Source organism: Callorhinchus milii, unplaced genomic scaffold (genome assembly GCF_018977255.1).
Source record: "Callorhinchus milii isolate IMCB2004 unplaced genomic scaffold, IMCB_Cmil_1.0 Scaffold13, whole genome shotgun sequence".
Taxonomy (NCBI): Eukaryota; Metazoa; Chordata; class Chondrichthyes; order Chimaeriformes; family Callorhinchidae; genus Callorhinchus; species Callorhinchus milii.
The window spans coordinates 1,870,345-1,887,485 of NW_024704754.1; the positions used below are offsets into that span (position 1 = coordinate 1,870,345).

Sequence of the window (17,141 nt, forward strand, 5' to 3'; positions counted from 1 at the left end):
AGCCAAACGCGCACAGCAGTGTCCTGCAAACAGTCGTGAATTGATCGACCAATTCTTTTTTTTTTACAAAAGGGTAATACTGCTGCAGGACACCTCCTGTTATTTCTGTGGTTGTTAAACGTGTGTTTTTGTTTTTGTCTATTTGGGATTCTAAAGATTTCAGGACAATCATGTAAAAAGGAACGGTTTCCTCTCCAGGCTGTGCCCAAGTAAGAGCAATGTTCAAATCTGCGTAGAAAGCCATTTCCTCATACCAGCGGCGAGACACATTAAAACTGTAAATTTTGTCCAATGGTACTGAGGCACTGTGGCTCTGATTCTCCTTCAACAATTATAGGAAGATATCAAAACCCTTTTAACCCTGGTTTTCCCCACGTTCTCTTCAAAATCTCAATCTCTCCCAAGGTGGTATTGAACTCAATCGTGGAAAACCGGGACGAAAAGATTTGCTTCCGATTCGATTTATAATAATAATAATCCTTGCATTTGATATAGAGCCTCATCAAGTCTTCGAGATGTCTCAAAGCGCTTCCCAGAATATACTGTAAAGCGAATTGAATGTATATTTTGTGGGTGAAACGCAGCAGCCAATTGCACGCAGTGAATTTAACAGCTTAATGACCCAATATTGCTCCATTTTATTATGTATTATTATTTATATTTATTTATTATTATGTATTATTATTAGTTATTATTAGTTATTATTATTTGGTATGAGTATTTATTAGTATTTATTATTATGTATTATTTATTATAATTCTATGTAATTCAATACATGTAAAACACTTCGATGTTATGGACAAGTCAGTATGTGACAGCTTAAATCCTATCAGACCAAAACTTGGCTGTTCTTCAACTTCAAGGGCATAGGAGTGCTTCAATTGTTGCCAGTCCACAGTGTTTATAGAGATTTGAAGCAAATCTTTACTAAATTAGGAGTCACTGGATAAGGATCAGGAATCTTCAGTGGTTTTCCCTATTATCCTCCTCCCTTTAAAGAGTCTAAAGCTGGTGTGGTTAGATCTCACCACATCTCATCTGTTCAGATCTCAGCTGAACACAGTCATGTTCAAATCCCTCCCTCCCTCCCTCCCTCCCTCTCCGACTTCCTCACTCCCCAATCCACCACCCGGCGCCTCCGCTCGACTGGCACCGGCTCCTGCTCGTCCCTCGTCCCTCGTCCCCCGCGCCCTCCGCCCCCCCCCCACCATCGGAGGTCGCGCATTCAGCCGCTACGTCCTGAAGCTCTGCAACACTCTCCCTCAATCTCTCCGCCTCGCCCCACATCCCCCCGGGGCTCGGAGTCAGGCTCCGCCACTGTCAAGTGCAAGTTGTTGTTGTTGTTGTTGTTCAATAATAATAACAATAATCACATTATTTGAGCCGTCTCAAAGCGCTTCACGGGATATACTGTAAAATACTGTGTATTATCTCTCGGGAAAGGCACCTGGTCGGTCCCAGAACGATTGCACCGGTCGTGTCTTTGCAGCATTATCACTCAACACAGCATCTGAACCACCGCGACGGTGGATTGAAACGGTTCCAACTTTAAGCGAAACATTGGGTAGAAAACTCTGCCTCGATGTCCACCCACAGTCTATTCTCTTGTCATCTCAGAACACACTGAATTTGTCGAATCAGATTCAACCGTGACGTCTTTTTCGAAGCTTTTAAAGATTATGCACAGGACAGTAGGAAAAGATTTTTATGAACACGTATTAAACTGACGACCACCCATCATCCTTTTTGTGTCTTCTCTACGCAATATAGATTTCTCATCGATGGACTGCGTGCTGCTTTTGTTTAACTGACCAGAGATCATTTTGTGTTCGTTTGGATGACTCAGCCTTTCAAAAGGAAAGAAATTCAAAATCTCGAGTCTTTAGTACGTGTTGCTAAGGTACCAGCTTCCATGGTAACTGTGCATTTTAGATTAATGCCTTTGAATGTCTTGTTTACACATATCTGATGTTTTGGATAAGATCGACCAAGTACCTTTATTAGAAACTAAACAGCTGATCGGAACCCCACTCTCACTCCTTTAGTTAGAAATCCTCGAGTAAGTTCCATTCTGTTTCTCATTCTCAATTGTATGTTATTCCTCATTATAAACCAGCTGAAAGCTTTAATTAATTAAGGTCAATAACTCCCTTCTTGCTTGTGTGCAAGCCATCTGGAACATTCAATTAGATTCAAGACTTGGCGTTATTAAGTGTTATAATAATCCTTGCGTTTGACATCATGCCAATTTATGCCAAAAGTTCTCAAAGCGCTTTCGCGCTGTTGTAAAGTGTAGTGACTGTGTATTTGTAAGGAGATTTGCTCAATGTCCCGCAAAGAGCATCGAAGTAAGTAACCAGTTGATCTTATTTAGATTATTTTGATCACAGAATAACATATCAAATGAATAAATTTGGCCTCTAAAATGTCAAAATAAAGTTGGGTTCAAACATGATCCACCATATATCATTATAAGCATCGTGATTATATTATATAGTGACCTGAAACATATTATGCTGATGTTGGATGTGAACTTATGAATCATGTATTTGTCTCCTGAAATCACCACCCACCATTCTTTCTACTTGAGCTTCAATGTACTTTTCTTCACATGACAAGTCTTTGAATAAACATCAAGTGGCATTCTTGGTTTATACAACATCTTTACTCTGTAATATAATAACAATAATAATCCTTGCATTTGATCTAGCGCCTCATCACATCTTCGAGACTTCACAGAATATACCGTAAAGCGAATTGACGATATATATTTTGTGGGCGAAATGCGGCAGCCATTTGTGCACCGCAGCGTCCCACAAATGGTGGTGGATTAAGTGAACAAATTATTATTATTATTATTATTTAAGAGATTATTACTCCCAGAAAAGCAATCCGTCAATCGACTAACAACTTACTGCTAGGTAGATAGAGGTGTGTGGAGCAAGTAAAACTTACCTAACGTTTCGCCCTGCCCAGGAATTGAACCCAGGTCCTCTCGCTTACAAGGTGAGTGTGTTATGGTGAAGTAAAGTGAAAGAATGTGTTTTGTTGTATTGCAGAGTGATCAGTGATAAGTTCTTTCATTTTCCCACGTAATTGAAGTCACAGTTGCCAGTGGTACATTATGTTCTCATAACTATTCGATTAATCAGACTTAATTGAGCCCTTGGGTATTAAGTAGAATTGTAGCCAAATACTGATCCAACCCTGACTAATATCCCACATTTCACTAGCTATTGTTTCAAATAAGCATATAATTATTTTTTTTTAAATACACGCACTAGGTTTGTTTTAATTAAAAATGTAACGCGGTATTTTAACTGTGACTCAGTGAAGAGCTGCTTTCAAATAGAGAGGGGGAGGAGAATAGCATCCTGGCTTATTATTATTATTATTATTATTATTATTATTATTATTATTATTATTATTATTATTATTATTCATAGCTGTAGATAATTGAAGGTGATGATATCTGACGTCAGCCTGACTCAGTCGGAAGCACTCTCACCTCTGAATCAGAAGGATTTTAACCCCTGTCGGGACTTTGACTCAGGCTCAAAGTCAAGGCTGGCCCTCCAGTTCAATGCTGGATGAAAGCTGCATTGTTGGAGGTGCCATCCGTGGGATGAGACATTAAACCGTTTACCTGTTCAGATGGACAACAACAACAAATCACACTTGTGTAGCGCCCTGCATGTTGGAAAGATGTCCCAGAGTTTCTCCCTGTGTTCTTCCTCACTTCGTGGCTGTTTTGGGGACTTTTCTGTAAGCAAATTGGCTGCAGTGTTGGCCTACAAAAAATGAAGTTACTACTTTATTCCTCTGAAGCACTTTGCGATGCCTCAAAAGCATGATATCGCCCGAATATCAAATGCAAGGCTTGTTATTAATATTGTTATTTATTCTGGTCTTGTGTTGAATCTCCGCGCAAATATTTTGGGCAAAACATTGAAATCATGAACAAAATACTGAAAGGATAAACAATAATAAAATCACTCCACTGTGTGTACACCAGGAAAGCGATTGTTTGTGGGGACACTGCAGTGCGCAATTGGCTGCGCCCACAAAACGCACAGTCAATTCACTTTATGGTATATTCTGTGAAGCGCTTTGAGACGTCTCGAAGACGTGATAAGGCGCTGTGTTAAATGCAAGGATTATTGTTATTACTTTTATGCCCAAATCTGCCTTCTCTTTCATGCATTTGGTTTTAACGCTGGCTCCAAGACTTCATAAGAATTTATCTATTGAAGGATATTGTATTGAGCGTTATGGTGTGGGCGGTGATCAAAGAAGGAACGATCACTTTAGCTGTAGGAGAGCAAATGCATCACCCGTTCCTCAACCACATTGTTGGATAGAAAAAAATAATAATAATAATCCTCGCATTTGGTATAACACCTTTCACATCAGGAGGACGTCTCAAAGCGCTTCACAGGATTCACTGTACTGCAAAGTGACTGTGTATTTTGTAAGCGAATGATATGTTCAGGTCAACTCCCCACCCTACCCTTCCTGCCCTCAAACCTCCCGATCCTGACTCCCAGCTCGGATCCAAATAATAATAATATTAATAATCCTTGCATTTGATATAGCTCTTTTCATGTCTTCTAGATGTCTCAAAGCGCTTCACAGAATAGACTGTAAAGTGAATTGACTGTATATTTGTGGGCGAATCGCGGCAGCCAATTGCTCACAGCAGCGTCCCCACAAACAGTCATGGATTGAAAATGACCGATGTATTATTTTCTTTTCTTGAGGGATTATTATCATAGTACTTTACACCACAGAAGGAGGCCATTTGGCCCATCATGTCTGTGCCGGCTCTTTGAAAAGAGCTATCCAATTCAATCCCACTCCCCCGTGCTCTCCCCATAGCCCTGCAAACTTGTCCTCCCCAACATAATTCGCTATTAAATGGTTCTTTTTCAAAGGGTATTTCTTAACTTACACAATGTTACGTGTGGCTTGCTTAAGGTTCATTGAAATGTTCCAGATCGCTGATTGTCCAGCACCTTGGGACGTATATTGTGTATTATTTTTGTATAGTAAAGCCGTACCTGAGAGTCATGTGGAATAGGGGGTCTCTGGATTACCACCAATACAATAAGCAGATTGACAAAAACATATCTGCTCAGCCAACTACGCCAAAGTCAACTGCTTCACATTTTGCTGGTGAAGCTTTCCAATTTGCACCTGATTGTTTCCAGATTGTAGTGAACACTGGCTGATTTTTCTCTTCTGAGCCCAAGGGATTGCTGAGGCCAATTGAATTGTAACACCACTCCCCCCTACAGCAGCCCGAGTGTGATCAGCTAACGCAACACAGGCCAGGCATTCGATCTGGGACCTTTTGGGTTTCGCTTGATCGTGTTTCACAGTGGATAGCAGCTCTCTCTCTTTAAAAACAATTAAAAACACTTATGGATATATGCCACAAAAATACACGGTCACTACACTTTACAGTGTATCCTGTGAAGCGCTTTGAGACGCCTCGAAGACTTGATAAGGCGCTGCATCAAATGCAAGGATTATTATTATTGTTATTATCTCACACTTTCTTGTCCTGAGAGTAACGAATTACAGAGTTTTAAATGAGCCACCGTTTGACTTTTTAATTGCTTTGTAGAGAAATAGCTGTATAAACTCTGTTTATAAAAAATAATCATGATGATCCTTGCGTTTGGTGTAGCATCTTATCACGTCGGAAGGACATCTCATAGGGCTTCACAGGATTTACTGTGTAATAGAGTGTATTTATACTGTGTATTTATAGGCAAATGCAGCGGCACAATTGCGCATGAGAACGTCCCACAAACAGCCATGAAGTTAATGCCCATTTTTTTTAATTGGGGGATTATTGGCCAGGAGACTGGGAGAAACCGCCTTCTCTTTTTGAACAGCACCGTGGGATCTTTAAAGTCCACCTGAACAGGCAAACAGAACCTCGGTTTAACATCTCATCGGAAGGACGACACCTCTGACAATCCAACAACCCCCTGCCCCCCCCCCCCCCCCACCCCCCGCAACTGCATTGAAATGTCAGTTTAACCTATATGAGTTCCAAGTCTCAATGTGGGGCTTGAACCCACAACTCTTTGACTCAGAGGCGAGAGTGCTACCACTAAGCTGGGAAGACGCACAATTTTAATGAAAATCAGGCCCCCCCACCCACCCCATCGAAATACTGGCCCAAACACAAGACACAGAGCGCAGTGAAAGAAATGCATTAGAGCTGTGCTTTTGGGAACCTTAAAAATAACAACTTGTATTTGTGTTCCTGTAGGACAAAGTCGAGAGCGCTAGACACAAGGACGCCAAGAGAGGCAGAAGGGGAGGGAAAAGGTGATTATAAGCATGGTCGAAGAGGTATTTTTTTTTAAACATGGATAGAGAGGGGGAGAGATGGAGGGGGAAAGTGACAGAAAGCGCCAGAGGTTAGGAGGGTAGGAGCTGAAAGTGGTAAGAAGGTCACAGAGATAGGAAGGTTCTAGTCTGTGAATGTGTTTATTGGAGAGGATGAGGACCTTGAAAGCAATCCTTAGGAGCCCAGGGAGCCAGTGGAGTCTGACGAGGGCTCGGAACATGGTCATATGGTGTTTGGTGTGATTTGAGGATGTTGACAGCCGTTTTGGATCAGCTGCAGCTTTTATGGACATAGGATAACTGGATAAAGGGAGCTTCGGGATGGAATCCATTCCTGGATCAACTAATTACAGCCTGATATTCCTTTACTTTTAGCCTATTCCTTATGATTCAAACGATGAAAAATATGACATTTACTGGATTTTAAACGATTGGCCTGGAGTTTATCGATGGCTGCGAAAGAGTGATCAACGACAACAACTTGCATTTATATAGCGCCCTTTACACGGAGTGCTTAAAGTTCGACTGACCATGAGCTTGAAGTACCTGAACGTATACCTCCACGCAGTAAAGTAAATGAAAACGCGTAGATTTTTTAAATCCTAAATCTATCGACCTGGCGGGTAAGGAAGAAGTTCACTTAGCCACAGGAGTCAGAGCTTTCGGCCCATGATTTATATCGCAAATACAGTATTTCAACTACTTTAACTTTGTTTCAACGAGATCCGTTTCCTCCAGTCCGGCTCAAACTCTATTGCATATCACAGCCAACTGTTCACTGTGTGCTGCTGTGAAATATATATGTCCCTATTCCTCCAGTCTGATTCCTATTAAATCCCATATCACTATCATCTCACTGATAGCCCTATGCATTATGCAGTGCTGGACTTTGTACTGTCGCTTTGTACTTTAGAATTTGTTCTAACTTCATGTCAAAGCAGATCCTCAGTCATGTGGGAGTGAAATGCAACTATCTTTTTAAGCTTCAATAATCTAAGGATTATTATTATTATTATTAAAACAAACTAGAGTTTTAAGTGGGGCGAAGGTACCGAATTATCTGAAATATAATTCTACAAAAATAGTCGTTAATTAGATCAAAATAGGTACTTCAGCTGACTTATCTCCTAACTTTTTGTTTGTACGTTGTGAAACATGGAAAGTATCTTGAGAAACAGGTCATTTGGCCCAACTAGTCTGTGCTGGCTTTACCTTTGCGTCACTCAATGATAAAGATAATTTATAATCAGCCTCATCATAACCCACGACTGTTTGTGGGACACTTCTGTACGTAATTGGCTGCCATGTTTCCCCACAAAATATACAGTCAATCACTTGACGATGCATTCTTTGAAGCTCTTTGAGATGTCTCAGCGATGTGGTAATGCAAGGAATTTCAAGAGCGCAGAGTATTAGAAATTTTATCAGTGGGGACGATAATCTGATCGTCCTTTTAAAACTCTGCTGAAAAAAGATGCATATGCACTTAATAGTCACCATGTACTTCATGCATAAAAGATACGTTACAGCCAGAACCTTGACGTTACAGGTTATCCGATATTAAAATCATCCAATATCAACAGCGTTGTGTGACCAGGATAAAAGACAATTAGTTCTTCTAAGGAAATGGTCGTAAAAAGAAAATGATGTGATTATTCCTCCACTAACTTTCTCCAGTTGCCTGAAGGGAGTAAGGCTGCAATTAAACCAAGGACAAAAGCCTTCTGATTCACAAACTGCGATCATTCCAATAGTATTCAATACGAATTGAATCACTATTTAAAGTTAGCTTGATGACAAAGCCGATGCAATTTATTTTTAGACAACGACACCACCAACAAAAACAAAAACTTGCACTTATATAGCACCTTTCACATCAGGACATTATAATCCTTGCTTTTGAATTTTGCTATAGCTTCTTACCACGTCTTCGAGACGTCTCAAAGCGCTTCACAGAATATACTGTAAAATGAATTGACTGTATACTTTGTGGGCGAAACGCCACAGCCAATTGCGCACAGCAGCGTCCCCACAAACGGTGGTGGATTGAGTGACCAAATTATTATTAGTAGTTTTGAAGGAATTATTACCACACGGAAAAGCCATTCGCCAATCGACTAACAACCTGGTTCCTACTTACTGCTCGTTGAACAGAGGCATTTGGAGTGAGGAAGCTTGCCCAACATTTCGCCCTGCCTGGCAGTATTGTGTGGCAAATTGCATTTACGTATAAATACAGTCGCTGCACTTTACTGCGAATCCCGGGAAGCGCTTTGAGATGTCTCGACGACATCCTACACCAAACGCAAGGATTATTATAATAATTGAGCAGAACACAAAGCTGATGAAGATGTTGTTAAAGGACTAATATGGACGAGCACAACAGCATCTGCTGTGATCCCCTAAGTGTACTCAATCTAAAATTGGGCGTGCTTAGTTCAGGATTGTAAAGATTAGCTGCAGTGTGTTGCATAGGTCAGTTGTGACANTTTTTTAATACCATGTGTCATATTACGGGGTTTTATGTACCTCCAGGTCCTGGAATAACCCACTCTCATTTCTGTTCTGCACACAGCATCGCTTTGGCCACTGAGGAGAGTGCCTGTAGCTCAGTGGTTAGAGCGCTCGCCCTGGCAAGCGAGAGGACCTGGGTTCGATTCCCGGGCAGGGGGCGAAACGTTGGGCAAGTTTCCTTCCTCCACGCACCTCTGTTTACTCAGCAGTAAGTAGAAACCCGGTTGTTAGTCGATTGGTGGAATCGCTTTTCCGGGGGTAATAAAACCTACAAAAAAAAATTAGTCACTCAATCCACGACTGTTTGTGGGGACGCTGCTGTGCGCAATTGGCTGCCGTGTTTCGCCCACAAAATACACAGTCACTCCACTTTACAGTGCATCCTGTGAAGCTTGAAATATTTAAGAACATACAACAGGGAGAAATACTGTACATTCACTGCCATTGTTTGGGGGATTTTGGCAAAAACACTTCAAGTAGCTCTTAACAAGTACGTCTGGTCTCAAGTTAATCTCAGAAGCAGCAGAGAATAAATCCGAATGTATAATCCTGGTAAGGAGGGTCAGTGGAGGGTTAATGGATGCACAACCTTCGGCCCAATGGGAATCCTAGCAACTTGCTGAAAGCATTGCGTGTATCAAACGCAGGTTGATGTCTCAGCCGAGGACAACAACAACAGCGACAAAAAGAGCTTGCATTGCTGTCGCATGTGGCTCTCATGCAGGGTAGGGTTCCAGAGTGCTTGAACACAGCAGAACCCCCAGCCCTGCGTTGCAATCTCAGCGTCGACTGTACGGGTTCCAAGTCGTGACGTGAGGTACGGAACCCACGGCCTTCTGACTCAGACCAATCGAGCCCGGCTGACACACTCTGCTACTGAACTGTGGAGTTTAGGAGATAACAGGAGGCTATTCAATGAAACAGTTCACCCCCTCATCCTCCATCACCGCCTGTACTCATAGAAGTGATGACACAGTTGTTCGGCTTCCTTCAAAATAGTTCCCAAATCCCCTGTTCATTACTTTTGCTGCCAGTGCAATTTTCCATAGGCATCGAATCCAGGTAAAGGTTGCAAGTTTTTAAATTCACATTTCCTGTGGCCACTGTGGAGTTTAATTCAGGATAATTTGAATTATGCAAATGTTTGGCCACTGAGAATTTGTTCTGATATGAAATATTCAACAGTATTAAGTACATTAAACGCAGTGGAGAGAAAATGAAAGCCATTGATAATCACTTCAACCAGGAAATTAAACATCATTGACAGAATAATAATGGCACAATTTCAGGTCACGTAAAGTATCAACAATGTAAATGGGCTTTGAGAATGTAACCTCTTAGAGAAACAGTGTGTTGGTAAATATTGGCCCTTGGGATAAATTCTGCTCAGTTGTGCAACAATAAATCCATGTGCAGTAGATACTATGCCTCACCTAAAATATTGCAGTTATAATAGTAATCCGTGCATATGCTATAACGCCCCACAAAATATACAGTCAATTCACTTTACGGTATATTCTGTGAAGCGCTTTGAGACGTCTCAATGTCATGAAAAGGTGCTATATCAAATGCAAGGATTATTATTATTATTATTATTATCATCATTACGTCATTGAGATGCCTCAAAGCACGTCACGGGATATACCGTAAAGTAGAATGACTTTATTTTGTGGGTGAACAGATGGGCTATATTATGTCTTTAAGCCCTTGATGCAGCAGTTTGTATAAAAGGCCTTTGTCAATATCGTAACAGATACCCATGGGTCGATTTCAATGCCATTTATAACTATCCATGCATTAGCTCTGAATCAACCTTAACAGGAAGACCTTTGTGCTTGAAATAATAATAATAATCCTTGCACTTGATATAGCGCCTTATCTCGTCTTTGAGACGTTTCAAAGCCTGGATACATTCACTGCACTTTACAGTACAGTATATCCTGTGAAGTGCTTTGAGATGTCTCGATGATGTGATGATGATAAGAATAATAATAATAATAACAATAATAATCCATCCTTGCATTTGATATGCCGCCTTATCACGTCTTCGAAAGCGTACCAATAAATATTTTATCAGACTTTTTGCCAATTGCCTTGTGTCCAATCTTGAATTAGCTTAGCCTTCAAACTTCAGGACCAAACACTGGCAGGCGTAGCGAAAACCTATTTTATGTATGGATGCCTGTGTTGTAGGTATGTCACGCCATTCTCCCTCTGGATAACAGATGCTGTGTTCTGAAGCCAGGGCTCATAGGTCAAGGACAAATTCCCCAAGCCAAGCTCAACATGAGAAGACTTACACAAGCAGTCAAGTAGTTAGAATCACGTATGTGGGAATTTGGCAATATGTGTCCAATTCCCGTGATAGCTCAATGAACATGTGGACAGCGTGGCGTAGTTGTGTTCAATATAGCGTAGGAAGGGCCTAATTTGATTTCTGCGTTACAATTTTGTCGAATTAATCAATTGCGAATTAAGGAATAATAATGTCCAAGGCAGCAATACTTTGTTTTGGAGCCAATACCCAAAAAAAAAATCTCTTGCATGATACAGTGCGTTTGATGTCAGTAGGACATCTTAATGTGCTTCACAGGACTTACTGCAAAGTGAGGAGACTGTATTCTGTAGCTGAATGCCGCGGCAAAACTGCAACACAGAGATGTGCCAAGAACAGCCGTGACGTGTGAACAACCATTTTTATCTGGAGATTGTTTGGAGTAATCATGACCAGATAATAATAATCCTTACATTTGATACAGCGCCTTATCATGTCTTCGAGACGTCTCAAAGCGCTTCACAGGATATCCTGCAAAGTGAATTGACTGTATCATTTGTGGGTGAAATGCGACGGCCAATTGCGCACAGCAGCGTCCCCACAAACAGCCAATTTATTATTCTTTTTTTGCTGGCAGTATTAAGGGTAGTACCACAGACCCATCGCAGGGGCAACAATGGCACATTATGATGTCTCACATTGGCCGCATCACATGCAATTGTTCTTCTTGTTTATCACAGTTTCATCATCTATAACTGTGTCACAGATAAGGCTTGTCCCCTACAATGAAGAATCTGTATCGCTTTCATACTCTGCCCCAGCTGAAGAGGGTACTGAAGTTAACAATTCCCTATTGATAGTCATTTGATCACTGGGATCATTGTGGGTTCACCCTAATGAGCGACGGGCAGTAAAATACAGACTCACTGTGACGTACCAAGGTATTTACTGGCTTGCATGCCAAATTCCAGTCGACACTGGACAGACATTAAAAAGCTTAATAAATTGTATAAATCAATGAATTGCTTGCAATTAAATGATTTGCCCTTGCGTATGAAAGACTTGCTTTATGAAATGCAATTCCCTCTCTGGCTTAGTGAAGTCAGCTTTTCTTTGTGTTCAATCTGCAGCAGTGAAGTAGCTCAATAGTCCAACTAGTGGTGTTCAGACTCCACATAAGCCTCCACCCATCGAAAACAATACCTACCTCCCTGGCCGCTCCTTCTCCCCATGCCCTCTGTCTTGCCTCTGAGTCAGAAGGTTGTGGGTTCGAGCCCCGTGTTGGGAGTTTCACCCCACAGTCTCGGCTGACCCCACCAATTCAGTGCTGGGGGAATGTGGCATTATCACCTGCCGAGCTTCAGACGAGATGTTAAACCGAGATCCCATTGCAATTGATATAGTCATTGAGACGTCTCAAAGACGTTAACAAATTTACGAGCGAGTGGAAAATCACAGTATCCTTGCTACGATTCACAAAGCAAGTAGAGAAATTTGCATTTACGCATCTCGTAACATACAGGAAAAAAAGATCCTCATTTGTTGCGTATACTTACACTGAAGGTTATGACTTAACCAATGTTATTGAAAGTCACCCTGAAACCTTTCTGCACATAATAATAATCCTTGCATTTGATATTGCGCCTTATCGCTTTCTTTGTCAAAGCGCTTCACAGAATAAACTGTAAAGTGCAATGACTGTATATTTTATGAGTGAAACGGGGCAGCCAGTAGCCTGCGGGAGTGTCTCTCAAACAGTCGAGGATTGAGCGACCAAATTATTATTATTATGTTTTGAAGGGATTGTTACCCCAGGAAAAACGATCCACCAACTGACAATCAATTGGGCTGCTATTTAGTGCTAGGTAAACACAGGCTCGTGGAGTAAGGAAACCTGCCTAAGGTTTCGCCCTGCCCGGGAATCCTTGCAATTGATATTGTCATCGAGACGTCTCAAAGCGCTACACAGAACATACTGTAAAATTAATTTACTGTGTATTTTGTGGGCGAAACGTGGCAGCCGATTGCGCACAGTAGTTTCTCGCTGTTGGTTTATCTCAGAAACAGGTGGTGAGCCAGTAAGCAGCACCGCAAGCAACAGCCGCGATAGTATTTCATGAAAATTAAATATTTATTAAGCTGTCCGGGATTTGAGGAGCAGTTCGCAATTTTTGCGCCATCAACATTGTTCATGTTTAGGAAAATAAGAAAGGTAATTTGTTTATGAATGTCACAGCGTAAAGCTGAAGTCCTCGGATCTCAGTTCCCAATCCAAACAGTTGTGCATTTGGTCAACGTTCTCCATTTTGCCCCCAAAATACAGAATCAGATCATTTTGCAGTGGGTTCTGTGAAGCGCTTTGAGACGTCACAACGACCCTATATAAACGCAAGTTGTTGTTGTTGTTGTAGCCCTTTTGATTGCCGAGGTAAGTCTGCTAACTGGAGAGAAAATACAACATTTGCTTATAAAGCAGGGGATTAAAAAACGTTTGCGGGAGTTCTTGAGATTATATAATCGCTGGTACAGATCAACATAAATACAGAAGGCAGAAGCCGACTGAATCAAAGGCAACCTTTTTTTTAAAATATGATTTCATAGTTGTTATCCGTTTGCTAGAATTATTCTGGCTGCAAGCCAAAGCCTTAGACAAATAGTTACTGAATATGTTTAAAGCCAAAACTGCTTTTCAATGTAAGTCTCTCAGAAATAGTTGGAGAAACGTAAACTTCTCAGGTCAGAGAGAGAGAGAGAGAGAGAGAGAGAGAAAGAGATGAGTGATGATGATGATGATTAGTGGAGCAAAGCTTTGCTGAGTGTTCTTGTCAGTTTGACACCCACTTGCAGTGACTTTGCTCAGATGTTTGAAGTTGTTTTCCAGAGTGTGAAGTCAAATTGCAGGCAAACCTGACTCCCGTCTCGTTCAGCATCAGAGACAAGAATGTAGGGTTTCAGGTCACTTTGCTCTGTGGCATTTTAATCAATATGTTACAGTAATGCTGACTTGTACAGCTTGTATTGAAACTGCTCTCTGCCTCCTTCTAAATACGCTTTCTGCTCAACTTCACTAAGTATACATCCAAACTTTTTCTTAAACAATTGTGCACCATGTAATATACCTGACAGCCACAGCCTTCACTGAAATAATTTTTTTTAAAAATCCTTGCATTTGATACGGCGCCTGATCACGTCTTCGAGACGTCTCAAAGCGCTTCACAGAATATACTGTAAAGTGAATTGCCTGTGCATTTTGTGGGCGAAACGCGGCAGCCAATTGCGCACCGCAGCGTCCCCACAAACAGCCGTGGATTGAAGCGACCAAATTATTATTGTTTTTTTTTCCTGAGGGATTATTATCGGGCGAGTGGAGTAAGGAAACTTGCCCAAGGTTTCGCCCTGCCGGGAATCGAATCCAGGTCTCTCGCTTACCAGGCGAGTGCTCTAATCACTGAGCTACAGGACTCCATACATGTTCGGACTCATAATAATAATAACCCATGCATTTGATATAGCGCCTTATCACATTGTTGAGACATCTCAACTTCACTTTCCCTTGGGGTCTGGGCTCAGATAGAGCTCCAGATCCTGTTAAGAATAGCAGTGATATTACCAGTACGTAGTAATGGTAGTAATAAGCCTTAATCATTCTTACATTCGATGCAGCGTCTTATCGCGTCATTGAGACATTTCAAAGGGTTCACAGGATTTTCCAGTGAACTGTAGTGAGTGTGTATTTGTGGGCAAATATGACAGCCAATTTGTGCACAGTAATGTCTCAGGATAAAATGAATGTCCTTTTCCTCTTCCAGGCTACCTCATGTCCTCCTTGCCAAAAATAAGTAGAGAACCATTAAACTTAGTTTCCTGCCACATGTAGATCAGAGACAACATTGCCGCCTTATGGAAAATGTTTGATGGTGTTTAATTGTAACCAGGGCAGAATTCTGGATACACATCATATCCTCTGAGAGACATAGATGCAATCTGTTAGCAGTAGATCAATATTTGTGCTTCGTAAATAATCGAGGAAAAATAATTAAATTATCAGGGAATCAGTGGCGAGGAGGGGAGTCTGGATTCTAATCCAGGAGAGAATCTGGGCTGGGGAATCCAGGGTGAGCTGGAGCTTGTGGAGGTTGGCAAGGAGAGCGTTAGATACTGGAAGTGAATCAAACATTTAAACATCACAAAACCAAGGTCAGAACATTGGCAACATTGCAAATGGGTGAGGAAAACAGTGAACAGATTGCAAACCCATTAAAGTGAATCGCAATGTGTTTATATTTTACAGTAAGATTCATATTTTGTAGCGAGACAGATCGGAAAACACATTAAAGTTACTAAAACCAGTGTTTATATTTTACACTGAAACAAACTGTCAACGCGGCAAATGGAACTCACCACGGTTTGTGGTTTTTTTAAGGCGAGACTGAAAACTGATTTTAAGAGGTGAATTTTATTCCAATCAGAGAATTTACTGGACTTGGGAGCTTACAGATACAGTGGAAAAATAAGCTCGACACAGCAGGCCTGTGAAATACTGATATGGTTTGCAGGCTTTGTGATATGTCCGTCACTGACAATCCTTTCTGCTTCACTTCCAAATGTTCAACAAGGTTAACGAACAAAAAAACCAAGTGTTATCAGACACTGAAGAAACCCAGTTGGGGGAGCACAAAATGTTCTGTAGGAACCAAGCAATTTGCACTTAAAACCAAGCTGACGTATAAGATTCAGAAAACTGGGGCAAGTCCAATGATGTGGTGGAACGAGCTGTATTTTACAGCTCGCTGGTTCGAGTCCTGGTCCTTGTTGAGATTGCCAGGGTAGCATGGGCAGGAGTCCTGTAGCTCAGTGGTTAGAGCACTCGCCTTGCAAGCGAGAAGACCCAGGTTCGATTCGCGGCTGGATGACACTTCAGGCAAGTTTCCTTATTCCACACGCCCTCGTTTACCCAGCAGACAGTACGAACCCAGTTGTTAATCGATTGGCGGATCACTTTCAGGGGGTAATAATCCCTTTACAAAAATAATAATAATTTGGTCACTTCAAACCACGACTGTTTGTGGGACGCTGCCGTGCGCCATTGCCCGCCGCGTTTTGCCCACAAAATAATACACAATATATTCTGTGAAGAGCGTTGAGACGTCTCGAAGACGCGATGAGGTGCTGTATCAAATGCAAGAATTATTATGATTATTAAAACATTTTTACTTTCTTTTTCTTCCTCCTGGCTTTTGCAGAAAATGCATCAATAGCTGTCGCTGGGAATGAAGTCCATAAAAGCAAAACTATAGTTGAATCAATCATTATGTCAAAAACCTTGAGAATTGAAGTGAAATCAACATCAAGAGCAAGAGATTCTATTAACATTATCTCCTCATCAGGTGTTCAAAAGGCCTCTTTAGTACACTGATTTATTACTAAAGGCTGTGTAGGTTAGGTACCAGTGTTTTTAAGCGTTGTTTTTGACTCGCTGGGGAAAGATGTTAACAATCAATATAAATTACAGGATAACAGAGATAAAAGGGACATTAGATGTGAACGAACATCACCTGAAGCGGTTCTCAATCTCTAATAATACAAGATTTGAATCCGATTCAATAGCAAATTTGCTTCGAAAAATTTGTGGTTCTGAAGCCTGGCAAATGCAGCGGTGTGTTTTTTCCTTCTCTGATTTTTTGGCAGAAGCTGCGTCCATTTTCCCAGCTAAGTAATGGGGTAAATAGAGGCCGTACTCATAGAACTGATTCAAAAAAAAGGCTGAGTCAAACCTCACATCTCACACAAGGAGCTTGGCTCAGTTAGTAACGTTCTCACCTCTGAGATGTGGAGTCCTGTAGCTCAGTGATTAGAGCACTCGCCTCGCAAATAAGAGGACCTGCGTTCGATTCCCGGGCAGGGCGAAACATTGGGTAAGTTTCCTTACTCCACACGCCTCTGTTTGCCCAGCAGTAAGTAGGAACCCGATTAGTCGATCGGCAGA

General features: G+C 41.4%; 2 non-coding genes across 2 annotated transcripts; one reads left to right on the plus strand and one right to left on the minus strand.

Annotated features, from left to right (window-relative positions):
• The first annotated feature begins 8,966 nt into the window (after positions 1-8,966).
• On the plus strand, positions 8,967-9,040 carry trnaa-ggc. The gene has a single exon. It is a non-coding gene; the product is annotated as a tRNA-Ala (tRNA).
• A 5,506-nt stretch (positions 9,041-14,546) lies between these two features.
• On the minus strand, positions 14,547-14,618 carry trnat-ggu. The gene has a single exon. It is a non-coding gene; the product is annotated as a tRNA-Thr (tRNA).
• Positions 14,619-17,141: the final 2,523 nt, after the last annotated feature.